The sequence below is a fragment of the Lithobates pipiens genome, unplaced genomic scaffold, assembly GCF_037356315.1.
Source record: "Lithobates pipiens isolate NorthernLeopardFrog02 unplaced genomic scaffold, aLitPip1_a1.2 Scaffold_23, whole genome shotgun sequence".
Classification (NCBI taxonomy): Eukaryota; Metazoa; Chordata; class Amphibia; order Anura; family Ranidae; genus Lithobates; species Lithobates pipiens.
This window is the reverse complement of record NW_027507785.1, coordinates 291,240,085-291,262,563: the sequence shown is the minus strand read 5'-3', so window position 1 is coordinate 291,262,563 and position 22,479 is coordinate 291,240,085. Positions and strand designations below refer to the sequence as shown.

Below are 22,479 nucleotides of genomic sequence, written 5' to 3'. Positions count from 1 at the left end.
CTTTTGACCATTCTTGGTGGCTTTTGGCCGTTCTTGGCAGCTTTTGGCAGCTCTCGCAGTCCCGCGTGAGCCAGCGAATGCCGCCGACAGTGGCCGAAGGTGGGCGAGAGCTGCTGAGAAAGGCCAAAAGCCAGCAAGAGTGGCCGAAAGCCGACGAGAATGGCCAAAAGTGGCTGAAAGCCTGCGAGATGCACAGGACATCTAGCGCTGAATCTCGTCGGCACCATTTTTAAAGTCTGTAAATGACACTGGGGCAAGGCTGCAATGGCAAGGTTGCAGATGGACACTGATAAGGCTGCAGATGGGCACTGACAGGGGTGCAATGATGGACAAGGCTGCAATGGACACTGATGAGGCTGCATTGATGGGCATTTAACTGTAAGGTTTTTTCCTTAAACATCCCTCCTAAAAGTTTTTTCCTTAAAATTCCCTCCTAAACTTGGGGTGCGTGTTATACACCGGCGCGTGTTATATGCCGATAAATACAGTATATGAATTAATAAATGTGATCTTTATATATCTACCATGGTTCTATGGTATCTATGATTCTACCATGGTTCTATGGTATCTATGGTTCTACCATGGTTCTATGGTATCTATGGTTCTATGGTTGCGATATCCTGACCGGACGTCATATGATGTTCTCAGGATAACTAGCCGCGACGATCGTTGTTGGGGTGTGTCAGTCTGACACACTGCAAGTCTGATCTAGGTGAAGAGTCTCTTTACTGCATGATCAGCCGTGTCCAATCACAGCTGATCATGATGTAAACAGGAAGAGCCGTTGAGCGTCTGTCAGATGCGAGTAGAGGAGAGCCGTTCGGCTGCTCCTCTGACAGGGAAGTCTGTACTGATTGTTATCGCCCAGATGCTCGCCCAGGACCACCAGGGATGGCCATCACACCGGACCACCAGGTATGCCACTCTAGACCATCAGGGAAATTATTTTCCAATCAGTGTCCAGGCAACTGTCAATCAGTGCCAGTGAAAAATGCCTACTTGTGCCACCAGTGATGCCTATCAGTGAAATCCAGTGCCAGCCATTAGTGCCCATCAATGCCCATCAGTGCCACCTTTCAGTGCCCATCAATGCCACCTATCAGTGCCCAGCAGTGCCGTCTATAAGAGCCATCCATAAGTACCCACTAGTGCCACCTATGAGTGCCCATCGTTAGTGCCCATCAGTGCTATCTCATTGGTGCCACCTCATCGGTGTCACCGTATCAGTGCAGCTTATCAGGGCCCATCAGTGAAGGAGAAAATGTACTTATTTGCAAAATTTTATAACAAAACTAAAAAAAATAGTTTGTTTTATTTCTTTTTTATTCGTCTAGCAAAAAATAAAAACCACAGAGGTGATCAAATACGACCAAAAGAAAGCTCTATTTGTGGGAACAAAATGATAAACATTTAGTTTGGGTACAGTGAAACATGACCGCGCAATTGTCATTTAAAAAGTGACAGCACTGAAAGCTGAAAACTGTCCTGGTCAGAAGGTGTGAAAGTGCGCGGTATTGAAGTGGCTAATTATCTTGTGATAGGCGGGGTATGACCTTACCCTGTCATCGCCTTGTATAAAGTCCCCAACCCCCCCCCCCTTTCCCCCAGACTAAACAGCAATGTACCCTTGCAGTGTGGACAAAACCCCACTTCAAGGGATCATTTGTAAGTTTCCTGGACTGTCCAAAAGGTTTAGGAGTGTGTCTATGGGAATGTTTGACCATTCTTCTAGAAGCGCATTTGTGAGGTCAGGCACTGCTGTTGGACGAGAAGGCCTGGCTCACGGTCAGGACTCCGTGCACCCCAGCCAGGTTTCTCCACCTCAAACGCACTCATCCATGTCTTTATGGGTATTGCTTTGTACATTGGTGTGCAGTCATGTTGAAACAGGAAGGGGCCATCCCAAAACTGTTCCCACAAAGTTGGAAGCATGAAAATTCCAAAATGTCTTGGTATGCTGACGCCTTAAGAGTTCCCTTCACTGGATCTAAGGGGCCAAGACCAACCCCTGAAAAACAACCCCACACCATAATCCCCCCTCCACCAAATGATTTGGACCAGTGCACAAAGCAATAAAGATGTAAACATAAAGACATGGATGAGCGAGTTTGGGGTGGAGGAACTTGACTGGCCTGCACAAAGTCCGGACCTCAACCAGAGAGAACACCATTTGGATGGATTCGAGTGGAGACTGCAAGCCAGGTCTTCTCATCCACATCAGTGCTTGACCTCAGAAACATTTCTGTAAGAATAGTCAAACATTCCCATAGACACACTCCTAAACCTTGTGCACAGCCTTCCCAGAAGCGGTGAAGCTGTTATAGCTGCAAAGGGTGGGCAAACGTAATATTGAACCCTACGGACAAAGACTGGAATGCAATTAAAGTTCATGTGCATGTATAGGTAGATGTCCCAATATTTTTGACAACATAGTGTATGTGCAGCATAGTCAGTCCATCTACTCCATGGGATGCTCTGAGTGTAATCGTGTTATTCAATTAGGTATAGCAGGTTTATATGTGAGGGTTTTATTCATTTTTTGAGTATAAATTTAATCAGAATCAGACAGTATTAGGCTGGGTTCACACCGCTGCGGGTGGGAGACCCGGATGTGATTCGCACCGCACTGCAGTGCAAATCACATCCGATCTGTCTGTGCGATGCGAGTTCAGCCATACAGATAGTATGGCTGAATTCGCATCGCACCCACCGCAAACTCGCACAGGACCCTTTTTTTGGTCCGCAGCAGAATCGGATCGCATGGGTGTTCACACCATGCGATCCGATTCCTGTCCGAGTTTGCAGATCGCACTGCGATATGCGGACTGGTCTGGGGGTGTCATTAAGATTTCATTGACACTCCCAGCAGTCCGCATAGGGCAGTGTGAACTGCCGGCGGGAGGCATGCGATGCGGGAAAACGCCGCGGATTCGCGGCGTTCCCGCATCGCTATGGTGTGAACCCAGCCTTACACTATAAGAGACTTTTATGGAGAAGGAGCAAGCAGATGGCGTTTTCTAGTTTGTTCCTCTTTGGATAATTCAGAATTGGAGTCCAACTGATGTGGACCAGACAGTTCCATACAGATGATATAACAGGCACATTGGAGCCGCTATTGTTATGGAGTTTATTTCTCTCCAGACAAATGTGATGAATTTTAAATGGAACCTGAATTCAAAAAGTGAGGATTTGCTGTTATAGAGAAATTCTAGAAATGTTAATTGTGCCTAATGAGTACCCTGAGATATTTGCCTTTGATCTTTAGTTCCTCCTAAAAAATAGCACTTCCTGGTATGTGAGTGTGCCTAGGCACTTCTGTACCTACCTCATCATAGATGTATTTCTGCAGTGTGAGATCTAAGGCACTGCTTCATATGACTTCTAGTCTTGGGTGGCTTGGAGTCAGATTTAATCATGTGACCAGTGTTCTTCTCACTGTTCTCCTTGTTGGAGGCTCGGTAAGTAAATGTAGCGGCCATGAAGCTCACTGGGGCGGCCTTGACTTTTGGGCTTACCGGTTACCTCCATTTGACTTGTTCTTCCATGTCTAGGGGTTCCCAGGGTTAGTACCCAACAACCTTGGATGCTGACACCATAAAAGTCCTTTAGAAAGGTTTTTATTTGCAGGGGTAACATCTAACTAGCATAGTCTCGTATGGGAACAGAGGGCAAGGGTGAAGAAACTCAGGCACCTTGAACTGCTGATCACTAGAAAGTCTCTAATACAACCCAGAGAGTAGCCACTCGCAGCTGGGCACTTCAAAGCTGAACAAATCTCTAGCCAGAGATTATAGTAGTCAGCACTTTAATCCAGAACTTGCAAAGTCTCTAACCTTAAACACGTTGCAACCGAAAGTGAACAGGAACCTTTCCTCAGTACCTGGAACGTTCTCTATCTCCTTGGCAGTACTGGAAAACGTGGATCCGTTAGTGTCCTTGACAACCCAGCAACCAGGCACTTCTTGGGATGCCAGCTTGTTGGCCCTCCTCTGAAGAGTCCTCCCTGATCGCTTAGGCCGCGTACACACGCGGGGACTGTTCGCCCAACTTTGTCCGTCAAACAGTTTCAGCGAACAGTCCGCTCAAAATTAGCATGGACGGACATGGCCACACACGACGAACGAACAGTTTGCTGAAACCGTGCGCGATGACGTGAACGGCACGTACGACGGGACGAAAAATACGACGTCCTATACACTGCATTATAACTTTCGGCGTGTAAATCCTTTCTGAGCATGCCCGGAACTTAGTTTGACGAACAAGCCTACACACGAGGGGACTGTTCGCTGAAACAAAGTTTCAGCGGACAGTTTTTCGGAAATTCCGAAAAACCTTGTTCAGCGGACTGTTCGCTGAAACTGTCCGCTGAAAGCCCACACACGAGCGGACTGTCCGCCGAAACACTGTTCAGCGGACAAAGTTGGGCGAACAGTCCCCGCGTGTGTACGCGGCCTTACAGAGGCTGTGGTGCACCTGCAAGTTAAGAGCGCACCCGGACGCCTTGAATCCTCCCTCAGTTACTGCTCCTCGGACCAGCCGGTTCCGAGACTCGGGAACAGATGGATCCTTGCCCCAGACCATGCGGGTCCAATGGGGCTAGTCAAACTGACCATGTTGCGGAGAGGCATGCGCTCCCATGACCGGGACCCCTCGAGGGGCTACCTTGGTCCAGCTTCAAGAACAGGCAGCTCTGGCCTAACGAACGACCCCAGAACACGTGACTCCAGCCTCTTAAGTACCCTTCCCTAGACTCCTCAACGGGGCTAGACTCACCCACTGATTGGCTCAGAGGAACGCTGATACCCAAAACGTCCAAGCAGGCCTGGTTCTGGTCCTGTCATGTGCACGTAACTATACACATGAGCAGACAGAACCCTAACACAGCCCAGCCAAACTGATGCCAAAGTTAAAACTGCCCAAACAACCCTCAGAACCCCTTTACTGTTCTGAGGAGAAAAATAAATTTGCACATAGCGGACACTTTGTCGAAAGTGTCGCCACTACATAAATAATGGGAGAAACAACCAGCTGTAGGGAGACCACATGCAGTGAGCAGTCACTGAAGATCTGTCACCAGGATATTCCACTGCATCCAACCCCTTTAGTTAAATCTTGGACTCCACAGTTTATAAAAATTGGAAGGCACATAGTGTAAAACCATTTCTCTGATGTAAGTTTTCTACCTTTTAACAAATTCTGTGAGAAATGGTATTACACTAAGTGGAGGACGTCTGTTATTTATGAACTGTGGAGTCCAAGATTTACTGATGGGGTTGAACGTAGTGGAATATCCTGGTGACAGATCTTCAGTGACTGCTCTCTGGATCATCATTCTACCGTTTCCATCCTTATGCCTGTTTGACTTTTTGATGCTGGCAATAGGGTCCACGCATTCTGGTAAGTGTATTTACCCTCATAACTGAGGGTAAAGCGAAGGTTGAAATCATTTATATTCAGTAACTCAATAAATTCAATCAGAGATGTTTATGATCCTGTCCAGATTAGGAAAAGGTCATCAATAAATCTGTGCCAGCAAAGGACCTGGTTCAAGATGGGTTGGAGTAATTCATCTGCAAACACTGTTTTCTCCCATCCCCTTAAAGGGATTGTAAAGTGATTTTTTTTTTTTTAACTAACAAACATGTTGGAAGGCTGGCCGCAGGCTAGCCTGAATTTGTAGGAGGAGTCTGAGGGCTTTAAATCCCTCCTCCTCCTCCATCAGAGCCTTCGTCGGCTCATTTCTGGGGGGCGGGGCTGCCTTTCAGAGCGGTGTTCGGCCGCAGCATGCTGTCGGTTCCTCTCTCGGGCACCATCGAGGGACCACTCGCTCGTCCCCCCTGTCACCACCGGGGTTCTACCTGCTTCATGGAAGCCGCCCTGCCTGTCCTCCCTTGCAGCCATGTTCCACACTGCTTCCTGGGGGGGGGGGGGGGCAGCCAGCCGCTTCTCCTGGCGCACATGAGGGGGGGGCGTCCATCTTGCCATCCTCCGCCTCTCCACTCAGCTCCTTCTGGCTAGCGTGTGGCCCGCCCGCTTCTCCCGGCGCTCATGCCGGGGGGAGCGGGAGAGCATCCATCATTCCACCCTCCACCTCTCTATGCTGCTCCTTCTGGCCAGCGTATGGCCCGCCCGTTTCTCCCAGCGCTCATGCCGGGGGGAGCGGGGGCCATCCATCATTCCATCCTCCACCTCTCCACTCAGCTTCATCTGGCCAGCGTGTGGCCCGCCCGCTTCTCCCGGCGCTCATGCCGGGGGGAGCGGGGGGCGTCTCTCCTTCCAGCCTCCACCTTACAATCTCCCCACAGCTCCAGTTGGCCAGCATGCAGCCCGCCTACTTCTCCCGGCGCTCATGCCGGGGGAAGCGGGTGGGCGTCATTCTTCTATCCTCCACCCACTAGTCTCCTTACTCGGCTCCAGCTGGCCAGCGTCTACCAACTTCTCCAGGGCTCTGCTTGGCCAGGGTGCCACCCGCCTGCTTCCCACGGTGTATAGGTGGGGGGGGGGTTGTCTGTCCACCCATCACCTTCGCTGGGCTCAATCATGCAGGGTGGGGGGTGCCTCCCACTTCTCCCGGCACTCATGTGGGGGGTTTCGGCCGCCCGCCAGCTCCTCTCCCCCTCCCAATGGGCATACAGTAGCTACAGTAGGGACCCACATAGGGACAATATGTCACTGCATCTACCTACTTCTTGTTCAAGTCCTCCAAAACTGTTTCTAATCAAGGTCAATGCTAGCAGCAGCTGTGAATTCCTAACACTGTACGGTATATATATTTCTTTCTCAGCTCAGGCTGGCGAGCTGCTACTTTCATATGACGAGGAATGTTTTTTGCCCAAACGCTTCTTCTAGAGCAGGCATGTCCAAAGTCCGGCCCGCGGGCCAATTGCGGCCCGCGGCCCGGTTTTGAACGGCCCGCCTGGTTATTTGGACATACATATCTTTTGTGGCCCCCGACGATCTCCCAGCGCCGGGGCCACAAAAGATATGCTTCGGAAGGTACAGGGAGGACAGGACCGAGCGCCGTACACAGGAGAATTTCCTGTTTACGGGCGGCCTCTGTAATAGCAAGTCCTTCTCCTGCACTGCCATTGGACGACTTTTCTGTCCATCAAAGGAGGCGGGACTTTCTATTAAAGAAGCCGCCGTGTAAACAGGAGATTCTCCTTTGGCACTCGTCAGTGCATTACTGGCAATGGTGCTGTGTTCCTGGCAATGGTGCTGTGTTCCTGGCAATGGTGCTGTGTTCCTGGCAATGGTGCTGCATTCCTGGCAATGGTGCTGCGTTCCTGGCAATGGTGAGTCATTCCTGGCAATGGTGCTGCATTCCTGGCAATGGTGCTGCATTCCTAGCAATGGTGAGGCATTCCTGGCAATGGTGAGGCATTTGGGGAGGCATTCCTGGCAATGGTGAGGCATTTGGGGAGGCATTCCTGGCAATGGTGCTGCGTCCCAGGCAATGGTGCTGCGTCCCAGGCAATGGTGCTGCGTCCCTGGCAATGGTGCTGCGTCCCTGGCAATGGTGCTGCATCCCTGGCAATGGTGCTGCGTCCCTGGCAATGGTGAGTTATTCCTGGCAATGGTGAGGCATTTGGGGAGGCATTCCTGGCAATGGTGCTGCGTCCCTGGCAATGGTGCTGCGTCCCTGGCAATGGTGCTGCGTTCCTGGCAATGGTGAGTCATTCCTGGCAATGGTGCTGCATTCCTGGCAATGGTGAGGCATTTGGGGAGGCATTCCTGGCAATGGTGAGGCATTTGGGGAGGCATTCCTGGCAATGGTGAGGCATTTGGGGAGGCATTCCTGGCAATGGTGAGGCATTTGGGGAGGCATTCCTGGCAATGATGCTGTGTCCCAGGCAATGGTGCTGTGTCCCTGGCAATGGTGCTGTGTCCCTGGCAATGGTGCTGTGTCCCTGGCAATGGTGGGGGAATTCCTGGCTATGGTGGGGGAATTCCTGGCTATGGTGGGGGAATTCCTGGCTATGGTGGGGGCATTCCTGGCTATGGTGGAGGCATTCCTTGCTATGGGGGGGCATTCCTGGCTATGGGGGGACATTCCTGGCTATGGGGGGCATTCCTGGCTATGGGGGGGCATTCCTGGCTATGGGGGGGGGGGCATTCCTGGCTATGGTGGGGGCATTCCTGGCTGTGGTGGGTGTGTTCCTGGCAAAGGTGGGTCTGCAGATGTGCACTGATTAGGCTGCATTGGTGGGCACTGACCATTATTTTGCTTCACAGTTCTTTATTTAAACATTTTTTTTTCCTGAAACTTCCCTCTTAAAGTGAAGGTGTGTGTTATACGCCAATTAATACAGTATGTACAAATACGCCCAAGCTCATTTCTTCCCACACACAGCCACAAAGGCAAGAGAATTCTTGTTGGGCAGTGTATTAGAGCTCGAACGAACACACTTAGACCGAATTTTAACGATTCAAAGAATGTCAGGCAAAATGGTCGGCCCTCGCGCATGTTCACTTCATCAAATCCGGCCCTCTTTGAAAAAAGTTTGGACACCCCTGATTTAAATTGTGATTTAAAGCGACCTGAATTAAATCAAATCCACCCTGATTTTAATGGTTCAAAGAATGTCAGGCAAAATGGTCGGCCCTCACGCATGTTCACTTTATCAAATCTGGCCCTCTTTGAAAAAAGTTTGGACACCCCTGTTCTAGAGCATTCCTGAATAGGGGTATTGTTGTTCTGTTAATCCACACCAGGCACATTGGTCACGGGTATGGCAGTCATGGGGTCATAGTTACTTCAGGGGTGCATTCACACTGGCGGTTGGGGGTGGTGGTTGAGTTGTTTTTTCCTCCACTCAACCATTCCGCTTTAGTTGGTTAGTCAGCGGTCGGCGGTGTAGTCAGGACACAGGAGATATCCCCCCCCCCCGGTTGCACTCAGCACACCTCCTGCATACTCGGCCCATTGAGGTGTTTGGATATTTTACGTATTTCTGTCATTAGCGTGTTCTGTCATTAGCGTGTTACCTCCACTGTGCAGCTTGTTTTGCACAGAGTGGCCCCGAACCTGCTCTTCTGGGGTCCCTCGGCGGCTGTCTCGGCTTCCTCCCCCAGATGCTTCTCACATTCATGCAAGCTCCCTCGCATGGTGAGAAGCACCTGCGGGCGCGCTCCCTCGCTGTATCACACGGTCCCGCCCCCTGGAGCTCCCCGTCAGTGGATGTGATTGACAGCAGCACGAGCCAATGGCTGCGCTGCTTTCCATCCATCCACTCCAGCCAATCAGTGGCCAGGCTGAACGGTGGAAAGGACGTCGGGGGACGAGCGTGGGACTTTCGAGGGGTGAGGTAAGTAAAACGGGGGGGCTGGGGGCACCGGGACTGTCAGATGTTTTTTCACCTTAATGCATAGAATGCATTAAGGTGAAAAAACATTTACCTTTACAACCCCTTTAAGAAGAGGTTGGCATAGGAGGGTGCACAGGACGTGCCAATAGTCATGCCCTGTGTTTACAGATAAATTTGATCCATATAGATAAAGTATTTTTTAGTCAAAATAAATTTCAATAATTTCAAAATGAAGTTGTTTAGAGGCCAAGTATTCAGGTCTTGCTCTATCAGGAAGGTACCAGCCATTCGGACACCCTGCCAGGGCCGGCGTAACCATTTGGCGGAACAGGCAGCCGCCTAGGGCGGCAGGATAGGAGGGGCGGTAAACCCTTGCTGACAAAGTGACTCAACACCGCTCCCTGCTATTACACACCCGCAGAACCGAGCAGATTGCCGTATGCGGGGTCACAAGCCACAGGATGAGCCGGACAGTTATAAGGATGAACAAGCAAGCGGAGCAGGGGGCGGAGTCTATGTGGGTAGCTGCGGGAGGAGCGTCTTTTCCCCCAGGCACCATGACTTGTAGTGTGGAGACGGAGAGCAGCTATATCTCTATCTCCGGCGCTCCACAGTCTCTGGCATCCTGTCATTGTCACACAGTGAGAACGGGAAACACAGCTTACACAGCTGTCGGGCTGTGTTCTGTCTCCACTGTCCTCCTAACTCCGCCCTCACTCTGTTGCTTCTCCAATCCAATACACCGCCTCCCATTTGTTCCCGCCCACACTCCATCCACATGCATGCCATGCACCTGCTCTGTGCTGGGATAGGAGTTTTGTGAACAGCTGAGCGGAACTTTTCAAACGAAAGATTCCACAGCCTTGAGGGACACCAGACTGGATGGGGGAGACATAATTGGTGAGTGTGATTCCCACCCCCAGAACAACAACCACCCCCCCCCCCCCCTCTGTTCTCACCACTTTGTGCTCTGCACCTTCTTCCCCCCTCCCCCTTTCTTTTTCTCTCTCTATCCCTCCCCTCCCTCTTTTCCTTACACCTCTCCTTCTCCCCCTCACCCTCCTCTCTCCCCTCTCCCTCATTATCTTCCCCCCTCCCCCACTAGGCTAGGGCCTGGCCTGTCTGTGCACCACCCTGGCCTGTCCATACACCACCCTGGCCTGTCCATATACCACCCTGGCCTGTCCGTATACCACCCTGGCCAGTCCGTACATCACCCTGGCCAGTCCGTACATCACCCTGGCCTGTCCGTACACCACCCTGGCCAGTCCGTACACCACCCTGGCCAGTCCGTACACCACCCTGGCCAGCCCGTACACCACCCTGGCCAGCCCGTACACCACCCTGGCCAGTCTGTATACCACCCTGGCCAGTTCGTATACCACCCTGGCCAGTCCGTATACCACCCTGGCCAGTCCATATACCACCCTGGCCAGTCCATATACCACCCTGGCCTGTCCATATACCACCCTGGCCAGTCCATATACCACCCTGGCTATGTACCACCCTGGCCTGTCCATATACCACCCTGGCTTTGTACCACCCTGGCTAGTCCATATACCACCCTGGCTATATACCACCCTGGCCTGTCCATATACCACCCTGGCCTGTCCATATACCCCCTGGCTATATACCACCCTGGCCTGTCCATATACCACCCTGGCGATTGGTCTTCCCGGTGGAGATTAAATGTTTTTATGGGTTTTGGGGAGTGTATAGAAGGTAGGCATATGTGGGATTTTTGTATTGATAAAGTCTAATACCTTGTACACACAGTCGGAAATTCCAACCACAAAATCAGTCAGATTTTTTCCGATGGATTTTGTCCGAAACTGGTGTTGCATACACACGGTCGGACTAAGTTGACGGAAAGTCTGATTGTTCGGAACGTGATGATGTTTGTTGCGTACGACATGACTACATAGAGGCTAGTAGCCAATAGCTTTGGTCTCGTAATTTGATCTGAGCATGCATGGCACTTTGTTCGTCAAACTCTCTACAAATGATCGGAAAAAGTCTGATCAGATTTTTTGGGCAGAAAATTTTAGATCCTGCTTTCAAATTTTTTCCGTCAGAATTTCTGATGGAAAAAGTCCGATAGAGCCCACACACGATCGGTTTTTTCAACAATTAATCCGATTAGACCTTTTCCGTCTGAATTTCTGACCGTGTGTACAGGGCATAAGGTGTCCCTATCAATCGAGTCCTCCCAGAATGCTCCAATACAAAGGCCCTGGAATTCTTCAATGTATTGCTGTATTAATAGGTCTATACCAGGTGGAATTTTGTAAAACATCTAGGCACATTTTTTGGTATTGAGGATGTGTCAATTTATAATTTGTAGTTTTTATTAAAGTTTTATCTAAAAACAGTATACAAAACAGAACAACTAACCCAGTTTTTTTTTAATAATTGCAGTTTTTATTAACATATTATCTAAAAACAGTGTACAAAACATGCCAACTACCCCAGCTTTTTTTATCATTGCAATTTTTATAGTATACAAAACAGGAAAGCTACTGCAGGTTTCCCAACACACTTACCAGCTAGTCTGCAAATAAAACAAAATGGCACATTCTAATAATTTACATTAAAAGCAGAGGTCTTAGGGTCCGAGGACGCGAAGGGTAGATGAGGACAATCTCCCACTGTAACCGTTCTCCACTATCACGTACCTGAGGGTCAAAGTCACACCAATGTATGGGATTATATGCCACTAAACCTTCTACCACTAGTTCCTCGCCTGACGCAAAAAATACAGGCTTGGAAACGGCTTCCTCTATCTCTATTAGGACGTATAAATCTCCTGAAAATGAAGTTTATGCCAGTAAATTCTATATTTCCTAAGGCACTCTCCAGTATGGGTCCCCAAATCATTTTTCCACAAACTGAATAGTATTATTAGTTCCTTTCTGTGGTGTCCCAAACCACCCCGCATAAGCATAAAGGTACTTCAGGAACCATGGTGGCAGGGGGGACTAGCACTACCTGATTGGCAGAAGTACTACTTAGCTGGACAGATGGTTTTTGCAAGACACTGGTTGATGGCGGAGGGTGGGGACTTGGCCATGGTCCTTGAGGCTGCTCATTTGAGCTCCTATGAGAGATTGAGACTTGCGCTCTATAGAGGCCCAAAATCTAATCTACCTTTAACGGATTCCATGCAGGCAACAATTAAAGCCTGGGAAATAGGCACAATTCAAATGTCCCCCAGCTATGTGGGAATTACTCCATCTGCCCCATTATGGATGAATCACAACCTACCTCAATTCTATTCCCTGCCAGATCCCATAGTTTGGGCTAGTAGGGGGGTTAAAGTACTAGGAGACATTACAAGAGAGGGTGAACTCTTAACATTTGACCAACTAAAAGCAAGACATATCTTACCCAACTCTCACTTTTTCCAGTATTTACAATTACGCCATGTGTTCCAGACACAATTTTCCACTCAGAGGGTGGAGGTATCCCCTCTGCTCTGGAAGATGTATTGGCAGAAGAGAAATTGCCCAGACCTCTATCAACTACGTCTAATTCCTTGTTAAAAAAAAAACGCCACCCGCGGTAACTAGATGTAAGGAAAAATGGGTAGCGGATGCCCCTGAAATCCAAGGAGAAGACTGGGAGGATATGTGGGACCACCCCTTTAAGCACTTGGTATCTGCTATGGACCACCTTATACATTTTAAGTATCTGTGTAATATCTACTATACTTCAACTAGGTTGGCACACATATATTCCTCTGTTACAGATGAATGCTGGAGGTGCTCTGCCTCACCGGCAAATGCAGAGCACATTTTCTGGAGTTGCTCGTGGATCCAGAGCTTCTGTTCCATGATCACCTCCAGTTTGGCAGAGGTTCTCAGTATCCCAGGCCCTACAACCCCAAGAGTATGCCTGGTAGGTTTAGTTGAGGAGGTCGTCACTTCTTTGGCTCACCGCACTTTACTTAATATAGGGCTGTTCTATGTTAGGAAGGCTATATTCTATTACATTGGAAAAAGGCAAATGCTCCTACAAAATCATACTGGAAAGGTCTGATGAACTCAGTTATTCACCTATATCAGGCTACCCATATTTCTAGGGGCTGCAAGAAAAAATTCTACAAAGTATGGCAACCATGGTTGTACTCCTCAACCACTGTGAGTTAATACAACCAATTTCTGCCCTAAAAATGTACATATTCGCTCTAATAGGAATTGGCTGATGTAATTGTTTAATGCCAATGTTGAAGAACCTGCTCTACATGAATATATGATCGCTCTACTAACTATCCCCAAGTGTTTTTAGATAGACAAGTGACACAAAGGAGCTCTAACTACAATTGACTGGTGTAATGTTTATCCTTGACTAGTGCTGATGGTTGAGTTTTTTGGGGGGGGTTTGTTGATTTTACTATGTGGTTAGTTGGACTATGTTAGTTCCAATGTTAGCCCTGTGCGGCAAAGAGGAGAGAGTGTATGTTGGCCTCTTGCCCTCTATGTTTTGTGTTTGTAAAATATGTGTGAAAAAAAACTGAATAAAAAGAATTTATAAAAAAACAAAAACAACAAAAAAAAACAGAGGTCTTAGTTGCACACATTTGCAAATGGGGAAGCCGCACTTCTTCACCAAGGCTGCTCAGTAAAGTGAGGTCCTAAGGTCTCGTTCACACAAGACATATGAATCCATACCCCGGGTGAGGGCAGTGGGTACAGGCGCTCCGTGCATCCCCATGCAAGAAGTCACATTGCACACATTTGCAAATGTATGTGAAAGCTGCACTGCCTCGTCAAGGCTCCTCTGTACAGTGCAGTTTTTTTTTTTTGTGTGTATGATAATCCAGTCCCCACAGTTGATGTAGAGGAAGGCGAAAAAAACCCTGATAAAGCGTGGTGTAATTTGCTCCAACAGGGAAAAAATTCCTTCCTGACCCCCGAAGGCGATCGGATTACTCCCTGGATTATACAACTGTGGGTTATGTCACATCAAGAAGAATTGTCCAAATATGAGGAATCTTCATCATCGTGTCTGTCCACCCCTGTAAGGGGACGCAGCAGCTGGACAAACACAGTCTGGGTCCTAATTTGACAGGTGTGCAGACATGGATGAGTGGCCCTGAATGCACACAAAATAGGACCTGTGGCTGTGTTCCCGACTGCCCGGCTGCTCCGCCCCATAGCATAGCATAGGCTGACTGCACACAGCTTGCAGGCTGGGTGGACATCACAATATCTTTTGATGGTTTTGTTTAAAACTACTTGTTTGATGAATATCAAGTAGTAATGTCCAAATATGAGCAATCTTTGTTCATCGGGAACTTCTGAAGATGATGTCAATGTCTTTACAGAAGAACTGTCCTCTCCAAATCGCTCATATATCGGTATATAGGTCCAATCCGGGTATTTTGTCACATCAAGAAGAATTGTCCAAGTTTGAGGAATCTACATCATCATGTCTGTCCAACCCTGTAAGGGGACGCAGCAGCTGGACAAACACAGTCTGGGTCCTAATTTGACAGGTGTGCAGACGTGGATGAGTGGCCCTGAATGCACACAAAATAGGACCCGTGGCTGTGTTCCCCGACTGCCCGGCTGCTCCGCCCCATAGCATAACATAGGCTGACTATACACAGCTGCAGGCTGGGTGGACATCACAATGTCTTCAGATGGTTTTCAGCTTGTTTTCTTCATCATCTGGTCCTCTGAAGATGACATCAATGTCTTTGGAAGGTTGAAAGGCGTGCTCACAACCTGTCGATGTTTATGAATCCAGGCATGTATATTTTGCTTCCTGGAATTTCCAATGCCTGTAAATCTATCATTGATGGAGGAAGTCGAGATTTAATTTTCAAGTCCATGTCCAAGGGCTGCAAAAAGAAAAAACAAATGTGAGATTCTGTATTCATAGATGTCTAACCTAAGTAAATATCAGAATATTGCATAAAGCCCAAATCCAGAAGAAATTAAAACCTCCCCTTGCAGTATTTGTGGGAGGGGTAAATGATTGCCTAGGGACAGAGGAATAAGGTATAATAATTTATTTCTTGCTTTGGACAGCCTCCATCTGTGCAACCGGTCCCTCACGGTCACATGCTTGCCTCCTCACATACAATGTAGGACTGATAGGCCTGTATTGTACATGATGATGCAGAGAGGTTAGGGCTAGGTCCTCCTTTCTCTGCCCCTAGATTTTACAAGCAATAAACCCTTAGGCTGCTTTCACACTGGGGCGGTATTCAGGCGTTACAGCGCTAAAAATAGCGCCTGTGTAGCGCCTGAAAAAAACCGGCCCCTTTCACTCCAGTGTGAAAGCTGGAGGGCTTTCACACTGGAGCGATGCGCTGGCAGGACGGTGAAAAAAGTCCTGCTAGCCGCATCTTTGGAGCGGTGAAGGAGCAGTGTATTCACCGCTCCAAACCGATCCTACCCATTGAAATCAATGGGACACCGCGGCAATACCGCCGGCAAAGCGCCGCTGCAGCGGCGCTTTGCGGGCGGGTTTAACCCTTTTTCGCCCGCTAGCGGGGGTTAAAACCACCCCGCTAGCGCCCGCAGACCGCCGCTAAAACTACGGTAAAGCGCTGCTAAAAATAGCGGCACTTTACCGCCGACGCCGCTCCCGCCCCAGTGTGAAAGCAGCCTTAGAGTGCAGGGTGAGAATGGTGTTTGCCTACTGCAAGTTTTTTTTTTTTTTAAGTGGGCTTTAACATTGACCAACATCCTGAATACAACCTAGAACCTTCATCCATTTTCCATGCAGTGGGAGAGCACATAGGATACAAATCTAGAAGCAAACTACATGTCTGTTCCCATGCCTTCCTCCACATCATGATGGCTGAAGACGCATGTTCTAGACATTCAAGAGATTGTATTATGCACCATTGCACTGCTCCCCTCCAGCTGTGCACCATTGGGATTTATTTACTAAATCTGAGGAGTCCAAAATCTGGTGCAGCTCTGCATGGAAACCAATCAACTGCCATTTTGTTTGTCAAAGCTTTATCAATCAAGCTAAAAGTTATGCCGTGTACACACGAGCGGACTGTATGGCGTACTTAGTCCGTCGAAACACATTTCAGCGGACAGTCCGCTCGTGTGTGGGCTTCAGCTGACTTTTTCAGCGTGCAGTCCGGCGTACTAAAAATTTCGGATTTTTCGAAATTCTGTCCGTCGTACTTTGGTTTCAGCGGACAATCCGCTCATCAGTATGCTAGTTTGACGGACTAAGAATGGCGCATGCCCAGAAAGGATTTACACGGCGGAAGGGTGCTTTGCTGTGTATTGGACTTCCTATTTCTAGTCCCGTCGTACGTGCTGTACACGTCATCGCGCAAGCTTTCGACGGACTGTTTGGGTATCCGTGTGTGGTCAAGTCCGTTCAGTGGAAAGTACGACGGACTGTCCGTCGGATTGTATGACGAACTAAGTACGCCATACAGTCCGCTCGTGTGTACGCGGCATTAGAAACCGATTGGCTATCATACACAGATGCACCAGATTTTGTACTTTCCAGTTTTAGTAACTCAACCCTATTGTGTCTGATGCTTAGAAAGTTTTATTTTTATTTCCTTCTCCCATGGAAAATGAAATATTGACTGATTAGTCTCTGAGGTTTTCCTGCAGGCTGGGATATGTCTGTGCCCCCTACATTAGCTGTAAGGACACAGCAATGCTCCTTTCAGTGTGTAACAATCTTTTTTTAAAACCTCATCCTATAAAGATTTTGTGTACTTACCGAGCCTACTGAGAAAGGCGGCCGTCCTTTCCCTTGTTCCAGCGTCTTCCAATCGATGGGCCTCATGAACGGATGGCGTCTTATGTCTCTTGCGACTCCAAGCCTATTGTTCGGATTTTTGCATAGCAGCTATAAAATAAAAATTAAGAGTTATTTTGAGTTCATTTTGCACTTTTTAGGGAAAAAAAAAAAAAACTTTGACTACAGTGCATCTCCTCCTGGGTGGTCCTTTCACCCATTGGATTATTTTGGCATGTGAAGACACACATATAGCCAAGTACAGGTGCTGGATGTCTGTCTGCTGAAGTGCTGATCAGCTGAGTGATGGCACATGGATGGAATTCATATTATATTCTAGCACAACAAATGAGTACACATTATGCTGTGCCACCATTAGTTCACCTCTAACTCTCTGAGCTCTTTGGATTGGCGGTGACACTTAAAGTAGAATTACAGCCACAAAAAAGGGAGGGGATTCGATTTTTTTTTAAAGATCTTTTTTTCTTCTCATTAACATAATTGATCAGCACAGGGGTGATAAAAGCAGTTTGATGAATGGAGTTGGAAAGGGTTAGAACCTCTGTTATGTTGTGGTTGCTTTCTCTGTCCCCAGGACAGGATATGAAACAAAAAGTCCACTACAGGGACATAGGCAACGTTAGAATGACGGCAGGTGATCTAATCCTCCCCACTATGTTCAAAACTATAGTAAATGGGTAGGAGTTCTGCTTTAATAACCTCATATAATGTGCACATCAGTGATTGACCCCATGTGGCATCTTCTGAGCCCTCAGCCCCAGGATGTAATATTACCATTAGATCTTCACCATGAGATGAAGAAGCCAAACTACTCAACAGTCCAGCTGACAACCAGACTTGGCAACACCCCTACATTATACCCATAAAGCAGCAGAAGTAGGCCTAGAAACCTTCCCTGTGCCTCTTCAGAGTTAGAAAATGTCTTGTACTTACTCCTTCTATGAAGTCTTGCAGGTCTGGGTCCATGTCCGGGGGGTAATCAGGATTTAAGAAGCTCACATTGCTCGTGTATACATGCATGGTATAGTTACAGAATGGCAGAGTGCGTGTAGCCATCTGGTATATCACAATCCCCATTGAAAACCAGTCGGGTTCAAACTGGTAGAACTCGCCGTTTACAACCTGCCAAAAAGAGAAGAGAAATCAGTTACATAGTTCATACACACTTACATTCCTTTTATAGGGGAAACAATAATATATATTCATTAAGCATGTATTCTAAGGGAGGCATTTACAAAGCAGCAGTATGTCCTTACTATGGCAATAACGCTACTTTAACCACTTCCCATTGTGCGTATAGTAATATGACGTTCTCAAGGTGCGTCTCTCATCTTGCCCAGCCATCATATGACGTCCTCGGCTTACCGGCCTCCTAGGGGGCACACGCCGCGTTACTCGGGAGCCGATGCGCGTGGCCAGTGGCCCACGATGTCCGCCAGGCACCCATGAGAGGAGACAGGTCATGTGTTCCTTGTATATAGGAACACTGATCGGTCACCTCCCCCAGTCTGTCCCTTTCCCCCACAGTTATAATCCCTCCCTAGGTAACACATTTAACCCTTTGATCACCCCCTAGTGTTAGCCCCTTCCCTGCCAGTGACATTTATACAGTAATTAATGCATTTTTATAGCACTGATCGCTGTATAATTGTCAGTGGTCCCAAAATAGTGTCAAAAGTGTCCAAATTGTCCGCCGCACTATCACAATCAAAATTTTATATGGGTACAGTGCTGCATGTACAAACTTGAAGGAGAGCCTAGTCATGTGACTCACCCTAATCAAATCAGAGTTCTCTTTGTTATATTTAGTATACAGAATTCCTTAGGATACCATAGACTCTACACAGTGGCATGCATTTTATGAATGGGCCGTAATTCTGCAGAGTGTAACAGAGAGCAGGTAATGATATCTGCTCTGCAGTAGAAATCATTGTAAGATTAACCTTGATGTCGTTTTTTACATTCGTATATGTTCACTATTTCATATGTCCATTATAGAGATTGTAGCTAGGCTCACTTTAAGCAAGAGGAATAGCAAAGAACAGCCACTGTGCCCAACAGCTAACCAGGAGGCAGAGCCGTCATACACAATAGCTGCCCCCCCCCCCCCCCATGGACATAGATTAACAAATTTAGTATGGGTGGGATAGTGAATGGATTGTGATATACTGAACAGATGAGGTCTAGTGATTAGTAAAGAGAGCGTGACTTACTTCTGGGGCCATGTATCCAATTGTTCCAACTACCCCCGTGGCCTTCTTATCACCATACAGATCCATTACTGCCACTCCGTAGTCTGCAATGCGGACATGACCTTTGTTGTCCAGTAGGATGTTGTCTCCCTTGATGTCTCTATGAAGGATGCCACGCTTGTGGAGGAACTCCAATCCGCAGGATATTTCCGCCGCAATGAATCTATAAAAGAGAAAAAAAATTGATTCTGAATGAATTACATTTTACAGTCATTAGATTTAAGTAGAAACATTATCCATGGGCGGGGGGGGGGGGGGGGACCTGGCTCTATCCCATTACCGGTCCCACCTTTGAGGTTATTTAGGTTATATTAGAGTTCTGGGTATGGCACCTGCTCACCATTTCTGATTTTACCAGATCCCAGATTCCGGAGTCTCCTGGGAGACTTCATGGGTAGGATCCAGGCTGTAAACATCGTTGTGACAGCAATAGGCATGTGACAGGACAGCCACCTCTAAAAAACAGTACCAGGGTGATGATGTACCGGTACATCACTGGTCCAGACGTGGTGACCCTGTCATGCCAGCGGTATACATATATGTGGCCTCTAGGTGGGTGGGTATTAATGCTGAGAGGCCGCATATATTTGGGTACCAGAATGTAAACAGAGCTGTCCTGAGAGCGTTATCAGTGGCAAAAGGAAAGCTCCCAATCTCTACATGCTATTGGGTGCTTTCTGATCATGTGACCACTCTGCTCCATCTCCTGGCATCAGAAACCTCTTACAGAACAGGGAGGTCCCGATGTTAAGGGGTTAAATTGTGACGTGTTACCAGGTGACTCTGGACTGTCGCCATCTCCTTTCCCACATGGTGCAATCACTGCCCGCTGTGGGGAAACTGGGATTGCACAATGCCATGTGGATGAACAGTCTACTTTGAACCCCAACCCTACTTTAATAATACAGTGGTATCTTTGATCACAAGCATAATTAGTTCCAGAAGAATGCTTGTAATCCAAAGCACTCATATATCAAAGCGAGTTTCCCCATAGGAAATAATGGAAACTCAGATAATCTGTTCCAGTGGTATTGCTAGTGTATGCAGTACCGCATGTAACCAGAGGTGGGGGGCACCGGAGGCATACAGAAACACTCGGAGAGCACTTTTTCCGAGTGGCTCCAAACAGCTCCGAGTGTCACATCTGGTCAAATGTGGTACTGCACACCCCAGAGGCTTGGATCCTGCTCGTTATGTGAAACAATGCTCGCAAACCGAGTCAGGATTTTTAAAAAATAGCTTGCATTGGAAAACGCTCGTAAACCGCGTTACTTGCAATCTGAGGTATTACTGTATAGAGGAGGGAGTCTCAAACTAGCAGCCCCCTAGCTGTTGTGAAACTACAAGTCCCATCATGCCTATGCCTATGGGAGTCATGCTTGTAGCTGTCAGCCTTGCCATGCCTCATGGGACTTATAGTCTTGCAGCAGCTGGAGGGCTGTCAGTGTGAGACCCCTGGTATAGAGTATCTAAGCTTGGGAGAGGTGCGGTGTCCCCTGCTGTGTATTGTTTCCCTCATATATTTATGGGGGACGGAGTGACATTACTCTAAAGTATCTACGTCAGATCTGGGTGGACTGATGTAGCTGAGCATTCTAATTGAGTCCAATGGAACTCCTAAAGCCTGGTTTGTAAAACGGCATATATTATAAAGATTGCTTTCTATTCTATTTTCATTGTGGTGATGAGACTTACCTTATGACGGAAATGTCAAGAGGGAAATGGTTGATGGTGAAATCGAACAGATCCCCTCCAGAGATGTATTCCATAACGAAACAGGCAGAATGGGGGGTCTGAAAAGTGGTGTAAAGCTGAGTGAGGAACGGACACCCTGCCGCCATCTGCAAGACCTTCTGCTCTGTTTCAATGGCATCATGTTGATCTGATATCTTCACCACTGACTTGATGGCCATGATCTTCTTGGTTGGACAATGAGTTGCCAGAAAGACCTGAATGAGAGACAAAAATCATTTTTGTTATAGGAAAGAACATTTCTTCATGGATGGGGAAGGATGTAACTAGCATTGAGGAGGAATCAGAAGTAGTTATTGATGAAGGCCGCGAGGCTCGATGACGGACTGTCTTCTGATATCTATGACAGGCAGAGCTTTCTTCATTTTGTGTTCCCGGCTCCTCCCCTCCATAAGGCAAAGTGCCATTATTAAGTCTACCAGTAGCTTAATCAGTTTTGGGTGGCTGCTACTCATTGGCTAGTTACTGGGGAGGGATTTGTTTTTTTAATCTAGTTATAGGTGGGAAAGTTAGAATTTACCTGTCCAAATCCTCCTTCTCCGAGCAGACTGTGCAATATGAAGGTTGACTGGCTGTCACAGTGTGGAGGTCTTACTTGAAACTGGGGGGTCTCAAGAGGTGGGACTTCCACTGCCGCATTTTTCATAGGCTTTCTAGCTGGTGCTGCATTCTTCATTATCTTTCTAATTGCTCGTACATTTTTCATGGTCTTCCTAGTGTCACAGCTCGGGGGAGTCACAAGAGATGGCACATCCGCTGCCACGTTTTTCACGGGCTTTCTTGCTGGTTCTGCAATCTTCATGATCTTTCTAATGGCTGCAATATTTTTGGTGGTCTTGCTATGTTCACAGCTTGGGGAAGTCACAAGAGGTGGGACTTCCGCTGCAACATTTTTCATGGGCTTTCTTGCTGGTGCTGCATTCTTCATGATATTTCTAATGGCTGCAACATTTTTCATGGTGTTTTTAGTGTCACAGCTCGGGGGAGTCACTACAGATGATCTTATGTGGACTGCATCCCTATTTTTTTTCAGAAAGCCATTATATGGCTCTAGTCTTATTTTTGGAATCATATTTTCCATCATCATCATTTTGCTAATTTCACTGGTTAAAAACGCAGAGAAAATCACAAAATACGGTCGCAGAAGAAGAAATCTCAGAGAGCTCAGAAAAACAGGTCTTCACTCCAAGAGAAGTCACAATCTTCTGAGCTCCACAGGTGAGGCTGTGGCAGTTATAGCCCAACTGCCCGATGACATCACGGAGCTGGTCACATGACTCCTCCACTATGCTGTAAACCAATCAGGTTGTAGATCCTCATGTCAGAGATGTGAGGCTGCTGGGTCACATGATCTCAGCCAGTACATTTGTGGGTTTCAACTGTCCCTTTCCCTTAACCCTTTCATGACCAGAGCT

General features: G+C 47.8%; 1 long non-coding RNA gene across 1 annotated transcript in view; it reads left to right on the top strand.

The window, feature by feature from the left end:
• The first annotated feature begins 803 nt into the window (after positions 1-803).
• The window catches only part of LOC143927047 (uncharacterized), a 37,724-nt gene continuing 16,048 nt past the window's right edge, over positions 804-22,479 (top strand). Inside the window, exon 1 of the long non-coding RNA XR_013262224.1 lies at positions 804-915. This is a non-coding gene — a long non-coding RNA (uncharacterized LOC143927047). The remainder of the gene's footprint in view (positions 916-22,479) is intronic.